Below are 17,503 nucleotides of genomic sequence, written 5' to 3'. Positions count from 1 at the left end.
GGAGGACAGACGCACCAACATTAGCGTCCTTGACCAGGCCAACATCCCCAGCATTGAAGCACTGACCACACTTGATCAGCTCCGCTGGGCAGGCCACATTGTCTGCATGCCAGACATGAGACTCCCAAAGCAAGAGCTCTACTCGGAACTCCTTCACGGCAATCGAGCCAAAGGTGGGCAGAGGAAACATTACAAGGACACCCTCAAAGCCTCCCTGATAAAGTGCAACATCCCCACCGACACCTGGGAGTCCTTGGCCAAAGACCACCCTAAAGTGGAGGAAGTGCATCCGGGAGGGCGCTGAGCACCTCGAGTCTCATCGCCGAGAGCATGCAGAAATCAAGCACAGGCAGCGGAAAGAGCGTGCAGCAAACCAGTCCCACCCTCACTTACCCTCAACGATCATCTGTCCCACCTGTGACAGGGACTGTGGTTCTCGTATTGGACTGTTCAGCCACCAAAGGACTCATTTTAAGAGTGGAAGCAAGTCTTCCTCGATTCCGAGGGACTGCCTATGATGATGATGGCGAAGTATAGAACAGTTCATCCTTTCTGTACGTTATTTTCCTGCGCAAAGACTAAAGCTAACATATTCCTGTCCCCTAAAGCCACTGTACTTCAGCAAGATCAGAACTCAAGCAAACAGTGATTTACAGCACCTGCCCTGTGAGACCCGCTGTCTGGTTCTCCCATGTCCTGTGATGTATGGCTGTGCACACTCCAGCTGACCAGCCATCCAGACTCTAATGGTCCATGCAAAATCTCTTTAATAATATTCCTTCAAGCATCCTTAACAAGAAGAAAGAAGCCATTGTTCCATTGGGAAATGGGGTCAAAAGTGAAGCTGTCTAATCACTAAAGAGCTTGTCGGTCTGAATGGTTTCGGTTCAACAAAGCCATAAATAAATTACTTCTTTGAAATAACCAGTGATGTTAACAGTGGGATTAGTGAGCCATACAGACCATAAAATTCCCAGGTTCAATCTGTGGGCCAAACTGAGGTGATGGATCTGCTCTGTACCAGACCATAAGGATCTATATATATTTTTTGTATATATTTTTTAAGTGAAATGTTAACTCGACCAATGTCCTGGCATCTTTAAAGTGGATTTCAGCCTGCAATTACCCAGGAACAGTCCTTGTTTAAGCAGTTGGAATACAAGGTCAGGTCATCTGCTTTGATGTCCAGTTCCACTTTGAACTCTGCTAACCAAATGATACATATTTTGCAGAATAATGGATATCTAATTGAAGAATGCAGCATAGCAATCACTTCCCATTGTTGCTGTTAAGTATTGAATAAAGAGTCTGACCAGATACTGTGAGCTCAAAGTAAAGTGTGACCGTAGTCTTTTATTACAGGTCTCCAGAGTGCCTCTCCAGCCTGTGAGGCCTCCTTAAGTACAGGTGCTCCCAAGGGATTGTGGAATCCCTTGAGACTCCAGGGGATGAGCCCTCTGGTGGTTAAATAAGGTATTAACAGGCTTACATATATAACAGTTGCCCCATCATACGGTCTCCTGCTAGAGTAGAGAGCCATTGGGAGGGATTTTAACGTGGAGCAGCACGTGGTTTAGTTGTGGGGTTTTGCTTCTCGGCCTTTTGGCTAAGATCAAGTGTAGTATCTGTTCTTATCAGTTTAATCGTTTATCGGCCTTTTGGCTAAGATCATGCGTAACTGACCTGACAGGGGAGTAACCATGACCCCAAAGTGGTTCTCCCTGGATCAGGAAGGTGGTTCTCCTATGCTTTTTGGAAATAGGAGGTGGGTGGGGTGGCTTGACCCATCCACCTCCACGGAGGTGTGTGGGGGACCTGACCCATCCACCTCCATGGCACGAACCTGGTATTGCAGTACTTCCAGGAACGGTGCAGTGGCTCTAGGCCTTTTGGCTAAGAGCATTGGCGCAGAGTGATCCTTGGCGTGTGCAAGGTGACCTCTGGCGTTTGTGATTTGACAAAGAATTGGAACGATTGGCTACGAATTTCAAAAAAAAAAATCCACCTCCATGGAGGTGTGTGGGGGGCCTGACCCATCCACCTCCATGGCACGAACCTGGTATTGCAGTACTTCCAGGAACGGTGCAGTGGCTCTAGGCCTTTTGGCTAAGAGCATTGGCGCAGAGTGATCCTTGATGTGTGCAAGGTGACCTCTGGCGTTTGTGATTTGACAAAGAATTGGAAAGATTGGCTACGAATTTAAAATGGGCGATAATGCACTCACGTCCGGAAGCTGACTCCAATGTGTTGACTCCCAGGTTTAATTGGGATTTAGAATGGACCTCAGAAAAGGATTATGATGGCCATCAGCAGCAGCAAATGCCTGCTGAGAGAGACCCACACGCTGATTGCATGCAACACCCTCCAGACGTGTTAGTAATTTAATTATGTCAATCGCTCCATTGTCGCGATATTTCAACCTACATTCAAGTTTAACGGCGCAGCCAGGTGTTTCCCAGGCTTCCTGAAACACTCCATTAAAACCAAGACGAGAACAAAACAGCAATTTATGGGGCTCATTAAAAGACAGGCAAATGCAGCAAAAAAATACTCAGTGCTCACAGCTGCTTTTTTTACCAACCACTGGGAAAGGGTTTGTTCAGAGTACTTGTGGTGAGAGGTTAGTTTCTGCACTTTGAAGGTATTGAGACTCAGATCAGGGTGGGTGGCACCATGACTGCCTTGGATTGGGCCTCGGACAAGGAGCAAGCTGACCAGCAGCAGCAACGGCCTGCTGCAGAGAGAGCTAAAGTTGTTCAGCAGAGAGAGGAGCAGCAGAGGGCTAGAGCTCGCAGGAGGCACTATCCATGTAACAGGATGTACAGATAGAGGCTCAGCTTGTTAGACCTCTCAGAGGAGCAATGTCCCGTGTCAGGTGGTGGCAGACATCTACAGCATCCTAGAAGAAGACCTGCTCCCTGCTGGACCTGGTCGCCACGCATTAGCAGTGGCTGTGAAAGTGACCATCACCCTCAATTTTTTTGCCTTCAGATCCTTCCAGGGAGGAACAAGACGCAGAGCCCACATTCATCCGCAGACGAATCCGAGGAGGAGGAGAAGATGGTGATCCCAGTGCAGCACCAGCCACTCATATTGTTGCCCGGGATTCCCTTACAGCTGTACGGTTCAGTTAGTTACCACCATTGGACTGATATAATCACCACATCCAACAGTCACTCTCATTTTCCCCTCCCCCCCCCAATGTTATCCCTAAGATGCGTGGGGTCGCGCATCAATCGGGAGGTCCCGTGCAGGCCGCTCACAAGTGTTGCCGCTGCAAGTTGCCACACATGCAAATTTAAAGGGACCGCTCCCCTCCCTACTGACACAAAGCAGTCCTAGCACTAACCAACCACCCATTGGTCCCAACCAATTCATATCTTCCCGTTCATCAACAAGCAACTGCAAAGGCGAGTTGTCACCCAGCAACTACAGAGCTTTATTCATCCTGTTCCTACCGCTCCTACATGGTGCAACCCCTGTGACTTCAGCAGAGGTAGAGCCAGGCTGCTCACTTCCCTGCTGTGACTGTTGAGATGCTCTTGGCCAGCGACCTCTGGGTTTTGGAGCCCATGAGGGCCCAGCCAAAGACAGCTCCATCTCCACCTGTGCAGGGGCAGACTCGGCCATGGGGTGAGGAGCAGCATGGTGGGTTCTGATTGGGTGAGAAGTGGGAGCGCTTTGAGAGGAGTCACTACTTTCATGTCCCCTTTTACCATCATCCCACTCATGGGCCAGCCACATTTCACTCCTACCACTCTGCTAGAGAGCAGCTTGGTGCAGGTCAATGACGTGCTGTAAGGCCAAGGCTAAGGTGCCTGTCATCCTATTTAAGGATGTTGGCATCCAGAGTCTGCATGGCCGCGGTAAAGGCCTGCGTGGATTCATTTGATTGTTGCGATTAATGTTCGACGGAGTTGGTCACTCTATCCATGGAAGAAGACATCCTCGCAATGCCCTGCGACATCAACCCACTCATGCTTGAGGTGGACTGCTCCATTCTCTCTCCGATCATGGTTAGTGTGCTTGGAAGACCTGGCAGTACCTCACAGATCTCCTACTGCCCCTCAATGATGATCCATTTTATCCTCAGACCCCGGGATACAGCACCTGAGTCCAGCTGAGCAGAGCTTGGAGAGGGCTGTGATCTCCCACACAGACGCTCCACTGCTGTCCTTGCCACCACTGTCGGCTCTTGCTCACTTGTGGACTGCGAGTCACTGGATGAAAACCCAACTTTCTGTTGAACTGGTTCTACTAAAGTGCGATTATCTGAGCTGGTGAATGATGAGCATGAGTCCAATGACAGTGCACCTTTAGAAGGAATCAGCTCCTCTGAGGATCTGTCGTCCGCGAGGTCCACTGACTGCTGCCGCACCAGAGGGCTGGTCAGAGAGGAGAGGCATGAATTAGTACTGACAAGGTAAATATGTTGCAACTTATCACTACAAAGATGATCATATTTCACTCGCTGCTGAAATCATGTCAACATAACTGAGTATTGTATGACATGTGGGTCGCTGATATTTAATTCCGTCACCAGGTAGCTGAGAGGTCCCAATCTCCGATGGCCATTGACACTGAAACACTACTGACCGCCAGTGCTTCTTCTCTGCAGTGGCCAGCTCTGAGATCTGTGGAGGACCACCTCCGATTCTCCCATTCTCCATTGTGTTCTGCGCTCTCTTCTCTTGCAAGGGGGAAGCTGGAGAGCTCAGGCTTGTTCTGGACTGCTCCATGGGCCTTATCAGTTGTAATTCCAGCTAGCTCCGGACAGAAACCCGGCATCCAGACACAGCTGGCCGGTTGACTACTCGCCAATTTGGGTTGGGTGCGAGACAGACAGTGGCCCTCAGGTAGGTCCTGGGTTGGGGTGGAGAAAGGGGAAGGGGGCGAACTCAGGTCGGCTGCACTTCTGCTCCTCCTGGCTCCACATCACGGTAAGTTAAAAAGAAGAAACTTACCTTTCTGTGGTAGCCTCCAGCGGTCCCTTTGGACCACTAGTTAAAGCAGGAAAGCCTGAGTGGAGTAAGCGCAGTGCTTAAACAGGAGTTAGGCTCCTCATCAGCACATGCCACGGGCCTAACACCTGTTTAAAGTGGTCTCCAGGGATGGCATGACAACCTGATCATATCCTTACGCAATGTCCACTTGTGCGTACATTAACAGGTATCATTGGGTCATGAGCAAGGGTGGAAACTCTACATCATTTTACTGCTGCCTAGCCCAGGGCTGCTAATTAGTCCCTCAACTGTTGCCTGGGCTAACATTCAGTATCTCATTACTGTTTGGCTCCGTATCACACTGGACAGTTAATTTCCCCACTATAGAATTGAGGAAGCTTGTTGACTTACTGTGATTCTTTTAAAGTGCATGAAATTCTCAGGATTTTATTTTACAACTGATTCAACTAGGACAGCAATGGATTACTGAAGCTGGCAAGAGAGACACATTTGCTGTGGTTGTAACATTGCAATCATTGATAAGACATATACTAAGTAAAGCAAGTCCTTTACTGCAATAGTTTGAGCTAACCTTTGTTTCTGTGTGTTATGTATGCAACACCTTGTAACCAGCATTCTACCACCACCAGAGGGAGCATCTGTTGGAGGCCCAATGGAATCCCAGCATCCCTTGTGGAAAGTCCTTACTCTACAGCATGAAACTATACATTCTGGGGACAAGGTCACTCTGTGACCTGCTCTCTTTATTTACAGGACTCCAAAGACGATGACCTTGCGTGGGACCTCCCTTTTTATACCTGTGTGATCAGGTAAGGAGTGTCTCCCACAAGTTCACCTCTTGTGGTCAAGTTGTGCATCTAGGTTGAGTGTATACAGTAGTACAGTGGTGTTACATTGTGGTTACATACATGACATCAACTTCCCCCCCAAAGTCTTATTGGGATCATAGGTTTAGTCTTTCAGGTGGTCTACGCTCCCTCGTGGAGCGCCGCAGTTGGGGCTCTGGTTGTTGGACACTAACGTGAGTGTCTGTCACCTGTGGTAATTCTGGCCTGTCCGGGCTGACCGCAGGGACTGTGCATTCTTCTGATTGCTCTTGTTGCTCGTTCACTGGTGGTAGTGTGAGCTCCATCTCATGGTCTTCTTCAGGTTCCTCCGTGTCGATGCTGAACCTTTTTTTTACTTGGTCCAGATGCTTACGGCATATCTGACCATTGTTGAGGTTTACCACGATGACCCTATTCCCTTCTTTGTCAATTACAGTGCCCTCAAGCCATTTGGGCTCCATGGCATGATTGAAAACGAATACAGGATCATTTATTTCTATACATCTCTCCCTCGAATTACGGTCATGGTACTCGTTTTGTGACTTGCGCTTGCCCTCAACTATGTCGGTCAGAACTGGGTGAATGAGCGACAACCGAGTTTTGAGTGTCCGTTTCATGAGTAGCTCTGCGGGCGGGACCCCCATGAGAGAGTGCGGTCGGGATCTATAGGCCAGCAGGAGGCGCGACAGGTGGCACTGTAGGGAGGGTCCTTGAATCCTGAGCATCCCTTGCTTAAAGATTTGGACCACACGTTCCGCCTGGCCATTGGAGGCCGGCTTGAACGGCGCAGTCCTGATGTGGTTGATGTTATTGCCCGACATAAACTCTCGGAATTCATAGCTTGTGAAACATGGGCCGTTATCACTAACCAGGATGTCCGGCAAGCCATGGGTAGCAAAGATCGCACATAGGCTTTCCATGGTGGTGGATGACATGCATGAATTTAGAATGATGCACTCGATCCATTTCGAGTACGCATCTACCACAAAAAGGAACATCTTACCCATGAACGGGCCTGCGTAGTCAACATGAATGTGTGACCATGGCCTGGTGAGCCAGGGCCACGGGCTGAGCGGGGCCTCCCTGGGGGCATTGCCCAGCTGGGCACATGTCGTGCACCTGCGAACGCAGTGTTCCAGGTCTGAATCAATTCCAGGCCACCGGGCAATGGCCTTCATCAGCACAATGCCTGGGTACTTGCTGTGGAGTTCCCTGATGACTGCCTCCCTGCCCTTCTGGGGCATAACTACCCGGTTGCCCCATAGTAGGCAGTCGGCTTGGATGGAGAGCTCATCCATCCATCTGTGGAACGGTCTGACCTCCTCAGGGCATGCTCCGTGTGCGGGCGCCCAATCCCTAGTCAGGACACATTTCTTAATCGGGGATAGGAGGGGATCTCTGTTTGTCCAGATTTTGATCTGGCGAGCTGTGATGGGGGTGCCTGCACTGTCAAAGGCATCGACAGCCATGACCATCTCGGCGCTTTGCTCCGCTGCCCCCTCAGTGGTGGCCAGTGGAAGCCTGCTGAGCGCGTCAGCGCAATTTTCAGTGCCGGGTCGGTGCCGGATGGAGTACTCATAAGCAGCCAGCGTGTGATGGCGTGAATGTCCGTTCAGCCTGCCATTGTCTCTGTTGAAGTACTACTCTGGGGTCTATTGCTGCCTGGGGAGTGTCACACTGCCCGTCTGCCTGCGGGGCTCTGAGTCGCATTGATGACGTTGACTCCCTGATCCATCGCCGCGTTCGAGGCAGAATTGCACACGTATATTATTTTCGTCTCTTCCTCCCCCGCCATGAAAGTTTGAGCCATCAATGCTGCCGCTTCCAAGATCAAATCCTTGGTCTCAATTAATTTGCGGAAAATTCCCGCATGACCGATGCCCTCGATAAAGAAGTCCCTTAGCATCTCCCCCCTGCAGGCGTCTGTGAACTTACAGAGGCTGGCCAAACGCCGGAGATCCGCTACGAAGTCTGGTATGCTCTGTCCTTCACGACGGTGGTTGTAGAATCTGTGTCAGGCCATATGTATGCTACTTGCCGGTTTGAGGTGCTCCCTGATCAATTTGGTAAATTCTTCAAAGGTTTTGTCCGCCGGCTTTTCGGGTGCTAGTAAGTCCTTCATGAGCGCGTAAGTCTTTGGTCCGCAGCTGGTCAAAAGATGAGCCCTTCGCTTGTCGGCCGCTGCAGCCCCAGCCATTCTTTCGTAACAAAGCTTTGCTGAAGTCTCTCGACAAAATCGGCCCAGTCTTCCCTAACACAGTACCGTTCCTCTGTGCTACCGGTGGCCATTCTCGTGGGCTGTGAATTCCTGTTTCTCGTCGCCAATGTAAAGTCCTTACTCTACAGCATGAAACTACACGAGGCACATTCTGGGGACAAGGTCACTCTGTGACCTGCTCTCTTTACTTACAGGACTCCAAAGACGATGACCCTGCGTGGGACCTCCCTTTTTATACCTGTGTGATCAGATAAGGAATGTCTCCCACAAGTTCACCCCTTGTGGTCAAGGTGTGCATCTAGGTTGAGTGTAGTACAGTAGTGTTACATTGTGGTTACATACATGACACCTTGGGAGCATTACATATAAGCAGGCCTCCCATGCCGTGCCAGCACTCTGGAGTCAGAATAAAGAGACTAAGGTCACACTTATTCAAGTCTGCAGTACTCAGTCACATTGCTTTATTTGAGACATAACACTGTGCCTCCTTAATTCTAAAAAAAACCTGATGATGTTGGCTAGAGGTTTTGTCATCTATTGGCACAACGGAGTACTGATCTGCTGCAGTACCAATAATAGGATGTCGCCCAATATTCTTTACATGCCAAGTTCCCAAACTGCCCTGCACGGTCAGGTAAAAGCGCTGCCATTTGCTATCAAGGGCAGCTTCCATACAGATCAGGATGGTCCCCAGTCTGTGCTGTGATAGCTGAAATTAGCAGTAAGGGTTTTACAATCGGTGGTTTGCACCACCCGTTAGCGCGGTGTAATGTCGAGAAAGTGGCGACCGCCACTCTTCCACCAGCTGGTGGCGGTCCCGCGGCTTCCTCCATTTTCCTAGGACTGGCAGCGCTGCCATTAAGAGGCATCACTCTCCAAAGAAAAGTGACGGAGTGATGAAGTCAAGTCGACGTACAACACAACAGTGACTTAACGCCACTACGGCGAACTTCGACCCTAGTGCCGAGTTCAGCACTGGGTCCTAAGCACGCCAGGTAAACCCAACGTGCGAGCAGATTCACAGAGGCGCTGTCAGCACCTCTTAAAGGGATACGCACAGCTTTCAAGCACATTTGCATTTTAGTGGCTTGCTCCAATACATGTTAGAAGTGTGTCGGGAGTGCATGCTGGATGCTTGCAAGGTTTTGATGATAAAGGAAGGCCTCTGAGAAGACAGAAAATGCTCCAAATACTCAGCAGATCAGGCAACATCCGTGGAGCGAGAAACAGATTTCACGTCTCAGGTCAAGACGCTGCCTGACCAGCTAAGTATTTCCAGGATTTTATGCTGTCATTTCAGATATACAGTATCTGCTCGCAGAGAGAAGCAGAAGACGCAGAAGAGGAAGAGCCGAAATGGAGGAAGCAGAAGAGCAGGAAGCAGAAGGAAGGATCAACCTTTTTGGCCGGGATATCCAAGATGGAATCATCTGCCTGCGGTACCAGTGACCACAACCTCAATTCCCCTTTCAACATTAGCTCCACACCATACCTTCCCTCTGCTATTGACCATCACAGTGTCCTCTTGGTCACAATGCTGAAATAAAAGCCACCACAAAGCAAACTTTCTAATCCAACTTTATACATATGTCCATCCAATATAACACCAAGAAATTAACTCAACGCCCTTATCCTACTGATGTCATGCAGTGCTACCTCAATGGCTGTAGTATGGCAGTTGGAAGGCTGCTGACTATCAATGGGGGACACTGCAAATGTCCTTGCTGGTCAGCCTTGAGGAGCTGGTGCCTGGGAGCATCAAATCGAGTGATGATATTTCTTCTCTCTCTTGGCCAACCACTGGCTGGGCAGGCTGCATTCCTTGAGTGTGTGAAATGAGGAAGGCAAAAGTGTGGAGTTGTGGTGAGGGCGGGCGTGAAAGCAAGAGGTGCATGCCGGAAGGAGGATAAAGTATAAGGATACCAGCATCTTGTATCCTTTCTGCCCCGCTGCTGGCCAAGAGCTCAGCCATGTCCCTGCCAAGAATGGCCTGCACCTTCTCCTCCAAGGGGAATGGGAGATGTGCCTTGTGATTGGTGCAGATTGTTGGTAGGTGAGTGACTGCGGGGGGGAGTCGTGCATTGAGCAATGTGTGAGACTAGTGGTGCAGATGGTAGGAGATGGCTGTTGAAGATGCCTTCACTGATCTTGACCAGTGGTCTGAGGGCATGCAGCTTCTTTGGGCATTGGAGCCAGGTGATGAGGGGGGGGGGGCGGTGACACTGCTGGCAGTGACGGCCTTGGTGATCTGGTCCTACATCTTTCTTTCTGGAGGGCTTCCTGGCCCCTGTGGGTAGAGGACCTCTCTAGCAGTGTTGACCCCCTGCAGAAAGCTGGAGTGCTGTGCGCGGGACCCTGGGTGCCCCTTCCCTGGCTTGCTGAGCCATTTGTGATCGTGCTGAAGCACTTTTCCCATTTGCTTAGCTTCGGGAGGGAATTCAACTTTAAGAGCTGAAGACTCCCATTTGGGAGTTCTTTTTAATGTTAATTTTTTTTTAAGAGGCAATCAGAGCTGAAAACTCTTTTTTCACTTCATTTTAATTAGTTCTGAATGCATTGCCCCTTTAATTCATAGCCCTTTTAATCATAGAATCATAGAATGGTTACAGCACAGAAGGAGGCTATTTGGCCCATCGAGCCTGTGCCCACAATTCCTTACGAACTCCACAGCCTCGCTCCCAGAGGCCATTAGAAGCTAGAATCCCACTTTAGGACGGAAACTTCAACCTCCAGGCCTGCAGTAACGCCACCAAGAAGGCATTGCACAGTAAGTTAACGCTAAGCTAGAAATCTTTAGCCTCCAGCTTGAATTTTTCTCAGGTAACGCTGCATCCATTTTCAGCAGCCGTTAACCCGAGTTGCCGGTGACACTGCCAACCCTGGTGGTGGCCACGAATTTCTAGGCCCAAGTGCCTTTGGGTTGGCAAGAGGAATATCAACCAGGGTTTCCATTCTTCATTGCTATTTAATGATTCACACATGAGTGATGCCCAGTTGGCATAACGGAGAATGCCCAGCACCAATGGAACTGTGCCAATGCTTTCAAGAATAGAGATTACCTAGAAAAAAAATACAGAATGGAAAAGTGTCCCATTCCATTGCACTGACATCTGTCACATTGATGAGCACAGAAACAAAAAGTGAATATTAAAGGTTGTGATGAAATACATTGTAGAGAGCAAGCAGTAGCCCAACACTGGTGTTACTGGGGAAATGAATTACTATTATTGCCCCAGACCTCCATCCGAGGACCTTCTTTAGTAGTACCACAGACTGCATTCAGAACTTTTCGATTATCTGTTTGAGGACCAAGCAGGTTACTGCACTGTCCTTCCATCTCTAGAACCTGGACCTGTGTTCACCCACACTGATGCGATGAAAGTCCCCTCTCTCTGCTGGCTCTGTGTTCCCCATGAAATGAGTTTGGAGAAGCCATAACCAAATTCTTGGTGGCTGCAAGTCCATAGCAGGAAACTGTGATCCAGCATTCTTAATGAGCAAAAATAAATGTAAAAAAATGCTATATCTGGATATGTATAAAGTGATTAAAATTCCAAAGAGCCATCAGCGAAAGCAGCCATTCAGCCCAACGTGTCTGTGCTCTAGAGTGATCCAAGATTAATCCTAGTACAAGAGCAAAATACTGCGGATGCTGGAATCCGAAACACAAACAAAAACTGCTGGAAACACTCAGCAGGCCAGGCAGCATCGGTGGAGAGAGAAACAGAGTTAAGTTTCAGATCTGTGAGCCAGCAGAGAGAGGGGACCTTCGCCCTATCAGTATGGGTGAACATAGGTTCAGGTTCTAGAGAGGAAAGGATAGTGCAGAAAGCTGCTTGGTCCTCAACAGAGAATAGTTCTGATGAAGGGCCACAGACCTGAAATGTTGGTCGGAATCTTCCCAGCCCTGCGAGTGAGGTGCCCTGCTGTCAAATGGTCCTGATTGACAGCGGGTCGGAAGTCAGCTCTGAAGAACCGGTCTTCTCGTCAGTTTCTCAAGGGTCGGTTCTGCCTGCAGATCGCAGCCCCGAGAGCAAGCGGTGGGCCAGCCAATTAAGATCGTTAAGAGACACTTTAAAGGTAATTTAAATGAATTTTATCAGGCACTGACCATTTTACCAAGTTTTAATAAGTTTGCCGTCCCTCGGGTTTCTCTCTCCACGGATGCTGCCTGATCTGCTGAGTATTTCCAAATCTAATCCCACTAGCCCTGTAACTTTCTCTACTTCAACTGCTTACCCTCTCTTCGCTCAAAAACTGCAATGGTCTCTTGCCCCACCTGCTCCGTGCTCAAACAACTCGCTGCACAAAACCAAATTCTACGAACCTCTGTATTTACTCTGTAGAACCACTTCTAACTCAATCTAAAATGATTGGAGATAAAATGTAGCCATATATGGTAGTTTACATTTTACCTAATATAGTCTTTCTGTACAAGGAAATTGCAATTTTCAATTAACTGTAGCCTTGAATTTGATTCAATAATAACTTGAAATCTTAGAAAATGATGCTTTATTTAAGACGACAGCAAGTGATTGTTTTTTAAATGACGCACCCATTTTGTTTTCTTATCCCATCACCTTTAACTGCTATAATACTGCAAACTAATTCTTGCTGCTAAAATTAATGGTTTGCTACATTACATGCAGCACACTGAATCGCACCAGTTATGATTTAGCAAACGTTTACCATAATGGTCTTTATAACCAGCATGAATCCCAGGGGTATTTGAAAATGACCTGGCAATTTAATTAAAATGCTATAAACCTGAATTGAACTATTACGCATTTGCTGTGCAGAAAAATGTGGAGTTAGCTTCCATTATTTTACCCCAAGAAGATTCCTTAACCCCACCTCAGTAAAGCCACCCAGTACTGTGTTTAGATATGTTTGTGATGTGCCTATGATTGGGATTCTTTGAAGTGGCTACTGCTTTACGTTTATGGCTGTCAAGTTGTAGAACCTACATTTTTATTAGCTTTCATTTGCATTCCATTAGGGGGCAATGTATTGCCTTTTAAAAATAGATAGGGCCTGAATTTTGCGGTCAGAGGCTTCCCGTTGGCGGATGTCTCGGAACGACAATCTACAAACTACAGGCAGTTCGCAAGCTTTGGGCCGACCCAACCAATGAAAGAAAGGGAATTCCCATTCATGCTTACCAGGAAAATCCGGGTCGCTATCTTTTTTTGATTGCATGCACATTCCAAGGACTGACCACAAGGGGACTAGTGTTAAATTAGTATTCTGAAAATGCAAACTTTATTATTTTAAAACTATGTGAATGGCATCATACAGAACACCATGAAAGAAAGACATGCATTTATATAGCGCCTTCCACAACCTCAGTACGTCCCAAAGCACTTTAGAGCCAATGTCACTCTTGCATTATAGGAAACACCAATTTGTGCATAGTGGGACGCTACAAACAGCAATTTGATAATGACCAAGTAATCTGTTTTAATGATGTTGTTTAAGACACCAGGGAGAACAGATGTGCCTTGGTTTAATGTCTTGTGCGAAAAGCAGCACCTCCAACAGTTCAAAACTCCATCAGCACTGCCCTGGAGCATCAACCTAGCTTCCTTTTTGTGCTCAAGTCTCTGGAGTGGGACTTGAACCAACAACCTTCTGACTCAGAGGCAAGAATGCTACCACTGAGCCATGGCTGACACCTTAACACCAGGGTGACTGAAGCCCATAGGAGAGAAGATAAGCTAAATTCAGAAACAGTGATGTCAAGGCTGAGGATTGCAGGAAAAAGAGACCAGTGAAGGTGGTAAGGAGTAATCTTGTTTTGATTGCATGCACATTCCAAGGATTGGTCACAAGGTGACTAGTGTTAAATTAGTCTTCTGAAAATGCAAACTTGATTATTTTTTTTATTTTTTTTATTATTATTGATAAACCTATGTGAAGGGCATCATGCAGAACACCATGAAAGAAAGACATGCATTTATAGAGCGCCTTTCACAACCTCAGTACGTCCCAAAGCACTTTAGAGCCAATGTAGTGTAGTCACTGTAGCATTATAGGAAACGCCAATTTGTGCTTAGATGTTGTGGAAAAAATGAGTTGGAGTAGGAGATAGTCAGGGACGGAAGGCGAAAAATTAATTGGAACAGCGCCACCCGTTAGCGCCCCTCACTAAGCTCACCGTCAGAGTGCCGCGCTGTCAGCGCCTCCCGAGGACTTTAATAGCGGTTTACTGGCGGCGCTTACAGTTAGCGCTACGCACTCTAGCACCACCCACTTGGTGACGTAAATGCACATGCAACGGCCCATTAGCGCCCCAGTTAGAAACTTCAATGGGTCTGGTGCTAATTACGACAGAGAATGCAGGCATTCAGGAAGGATAGAATAAAAGGAAAAGGAGGTGGGGTAGCATTGCTGGTTAAGGAGGAGATTAAGGCAATAGTTAGGAAGGACATTAGCTTGGATGATGTGGAATCTATATGGGTAGAGCTGCAGAACACCAAAGGGCAAAAAACGTTAGTGGGAGTTGTGTACAGACCTCCAAACAGTAGTAGTGATGTTGGGGAGGGCATCAAACAGGAAATTAGGGGTGCGTGCAATAAAGGTGCAGCAGTTATAATGGGTGACTTTAATATGCACATAGATTGGGCTAACCAAACTGGAAGCAATACGGTGGAGGAGGATTTTCTGGAGTGCATAAGGGATGGTTTTTTAGACCAATATGTCGAGGAACCAACTAGGGGGGAGGCCATCTTAGACTGGGTGTTATGTAATGAGAGAGGACTAATTAGCAATCTCGTTGTGCGAGGCCCCTTGGGGAAGAGTGACCATAATATGGTGGAATTCTGCATTGGGATGGAGAATGAAACAGTTAATTCAGAGACCATGGTCCAGAACTTAAAGAAGGCTAACTTTGAAGGTATGAGGCGTGAATTGGCTGGGATGGATTGGCGAATGATACTTAAGGGGTTGACTGTGGATGGGCAATGGCAGACATTTAGAGACCGCATGGATGAACTACAACAATTGTACATTCCTGTCTGGCATAAAAATAAAAAAGGGAAGGTGGCTCAACCGTGGCTATCAAGGGAAATCAGGGATAGTATTAAAGCCAAGGAAGTGGCATACAAATTGGCCAGAAATAGCAGCGAACCTGGGGACTGGGAGAAATTTAGAACTCAGCAGAGGAGGACAAAGGGTTTGATTAGGGCAGGGAAAATGAAGTATGAGAAGAAGCTTGCAGGGAACATTAAGACGGATTGCAAAAGTTTCTATAGATATGTAAAGAGAAAAAGGTTAGTAAAGACAAACGTAGGTCCTCTGCAGTCAGAATCAGGGGAAGTCATAACGGGGAACAAAGAAATGGCGGACCAATTGAACAAGTACTTTGGTTCGGTATTCACGAAGGAGGACACGAACAACCTTCCGGTTATAAAAGGGGTCGGGGGGTCTAGTAAGGAGGAGGAACTGAGGGAAATCCTTATTAGCCGGAAAACTGTGTTGGGGAAATTGATGGGATTGAAGGCCGATAAATCCCCAGGGCCTGATGGACTGCATCCCAGAGTACTTAAGGAGGTGGCCTTGGAAATAGTGGATGCGTTGACAGTCATTTTCCAACATTCCATTGACTCTGGATCAGTTCCTATGGAGTGGAGGGTAGCCAATGTAACCCCACTTTTTAAAAAAGGAGGGAGAAAGAAAACAGGGAATTATAGACCGGTCAGCCTGACATCGGTAGTGGGTAAAATGATGGAATCAATTATTAAGGATGTCATAGCAGCGCATTTGGAAAGAGGTGACATGATAGGTCCAAGTCAGCATGGATTTGTGAAAGGGAAATCATGCTTGACAAATCTTCTGGAATTTTTTGAGGATGTTTCCAGTTGAGTGGATAAGGGAGAACCAGTTGATGTGGTATATTTGGACTTTCAGAAGGCTTTCGACAAGGTCCCACACAAGAGATTGATGTGCAAAGTTAGAGCACATGGGATTGGGGGTAGTGTACTGACATGGATTGAGAACTGGTTGTCAGACAGGAAGCAAAGAGTAGGAGTAAATGGGTACTTTTCAGAATGGCAGGCAGTGACTAGTGGGGTACCGCAAGGTTCTGTGCTGGGGCCCCAGCTGTTTACACTGTACATTAATGATTTAGATGAGGGGATTAAATGTAGTATCTCCAAATTTGCGGATGACACTAAGTTGGGTGGCAGTGTGAGCTGCGAGGAGGATGCTGTGAGGCTGCAGAGCGACTTGGATAGGTTAGGTGAGTGGGCAAATGCATGGCAGATGAAGTATAATGTGGATAAATGTGAGGTTATCCACTTTGGTGGTAAAAACAGAGAGACAGACTATTATCTGAATGGTGACAGATTAGGAAAAGGGGAGGTGCAAAGAGACCTGGGTGTCATGGTACATCAGTCATTGAAGGTTGGCATGCAGGTGCAGCAGGCGGTTAAGAAAGCAAATGGCATGTTGGCCTTCATAGCAAGGGGATTTGAGTACAGGGGCAGGGAGGTGTTGCTACAGTTGTACAGGGCATTGGTGAGGCCACACCTGGAGTATTGTGTACAGTTTTGGTCTCCTAACCTGAGGAAGGACATTCTTGCTATTGAGGGAGTGCAGCGAAGGTTCACCAGACTGATTCCCGGGATGGCGGGACTGACCTATCAAGAAAGACTGGATCAACTGGGCTTGTATTCACTGGAGTTCAGAAGAATGAGAGGGGACCTCATAGAAACATATAAAATTCTGACGGGGTTAGACAGGTTAGATGCAGGAAGAATGTTCCCAATGTTGGGGAAGTCCAGAACCAGAGGTCACAGTCTAAGGATAAGGGGTAAGCCATTTAGGACCGAGATGCGGAGGAACTTCTTCACCCAGAGAGTGGTGAACCTGTGGAATTCTCTACCACAGAAAGTAGTTGAGGCCAATTCACTAAATATATTCAAAAAGGAGTTAGATGAGGTCCTTACTACTAGGGGGATCAAGGGGTATGGCGAGAAAGCAGGAATGGGGTACTGAAGTTGAATGTTCAGCCATGAACTAATTGAATGGTGGTGCAGGCTAGAAGGGCCGAATGGCCTACTCCTGCACCTATTTTCTATGTTTCTATGTTTCTATCCCGGGGCGATAATGAAACGGATTAGCAGGTGAGATTTATTAATTTACATAAACTTTAATTACACTAGTTTAAGTTTGCCCGATGTTTAATAGTGTTCAAATGATCTCCCTTGCATTTATTTGCAATCTTCGGGTTGTCCAGCTGACCTCCACTTTAGGCTCCAGGATGGCCTTTCCTAGCACCACAACTTCATTAGCGCTCCCGCACTAGCGCCCCACGATTGAACTTTAGCGTCCTAAGAGGAGTGTGGAATGCTTCCCTTCGCGCTCCACTCCCCTCTTAGGGCACTAAAAATCAATATACCAGCTGGAGCCGGTAAACATCGTCTGGCGCTAAAGTTAGCGCCTCAAACCAGGCTACCATCAATTTTTCCCCCGAAGTGTTTACGATTTTCCTA

The 17,503-nt window shown here is 47.7% G+C and overlaps 1 pseudogene; it reads left to right on the top strand.

The window, feature by feature from the left end:
* The first annotated feature begins 1,586 nt into the window (after window positions 1-1,586).
* LOC139228439 (U2 spliceosomal RNA) lies at window positions 1,587-1,839 on the top strand (annotated as a pseudogene).
* The last annotated feature ends 15,664 nt before the right edge of the window (window positions 1,840-17,503 follow it).

Source organism: Pristiophorus japonicus, chromosome 17, assembly GCF_044704955.1.
Source record: "Pristiophorus japonicus isolate sPriJap1 chromosome 17, sPriJap1.hap1, whole genome shotgun sequence".
Lineage (NCBI taxonomy): Eukaryota > Metazoa > Chordata > Chondrichthyes > Pristiophoridae > Pristiophorus > Pristiophorus japonicus.
The sequence above is the reverse complement of the archived record's forward strand: the minus strand, read 5'-3'. Positions and strand labels throughout refer to the sequence as shown.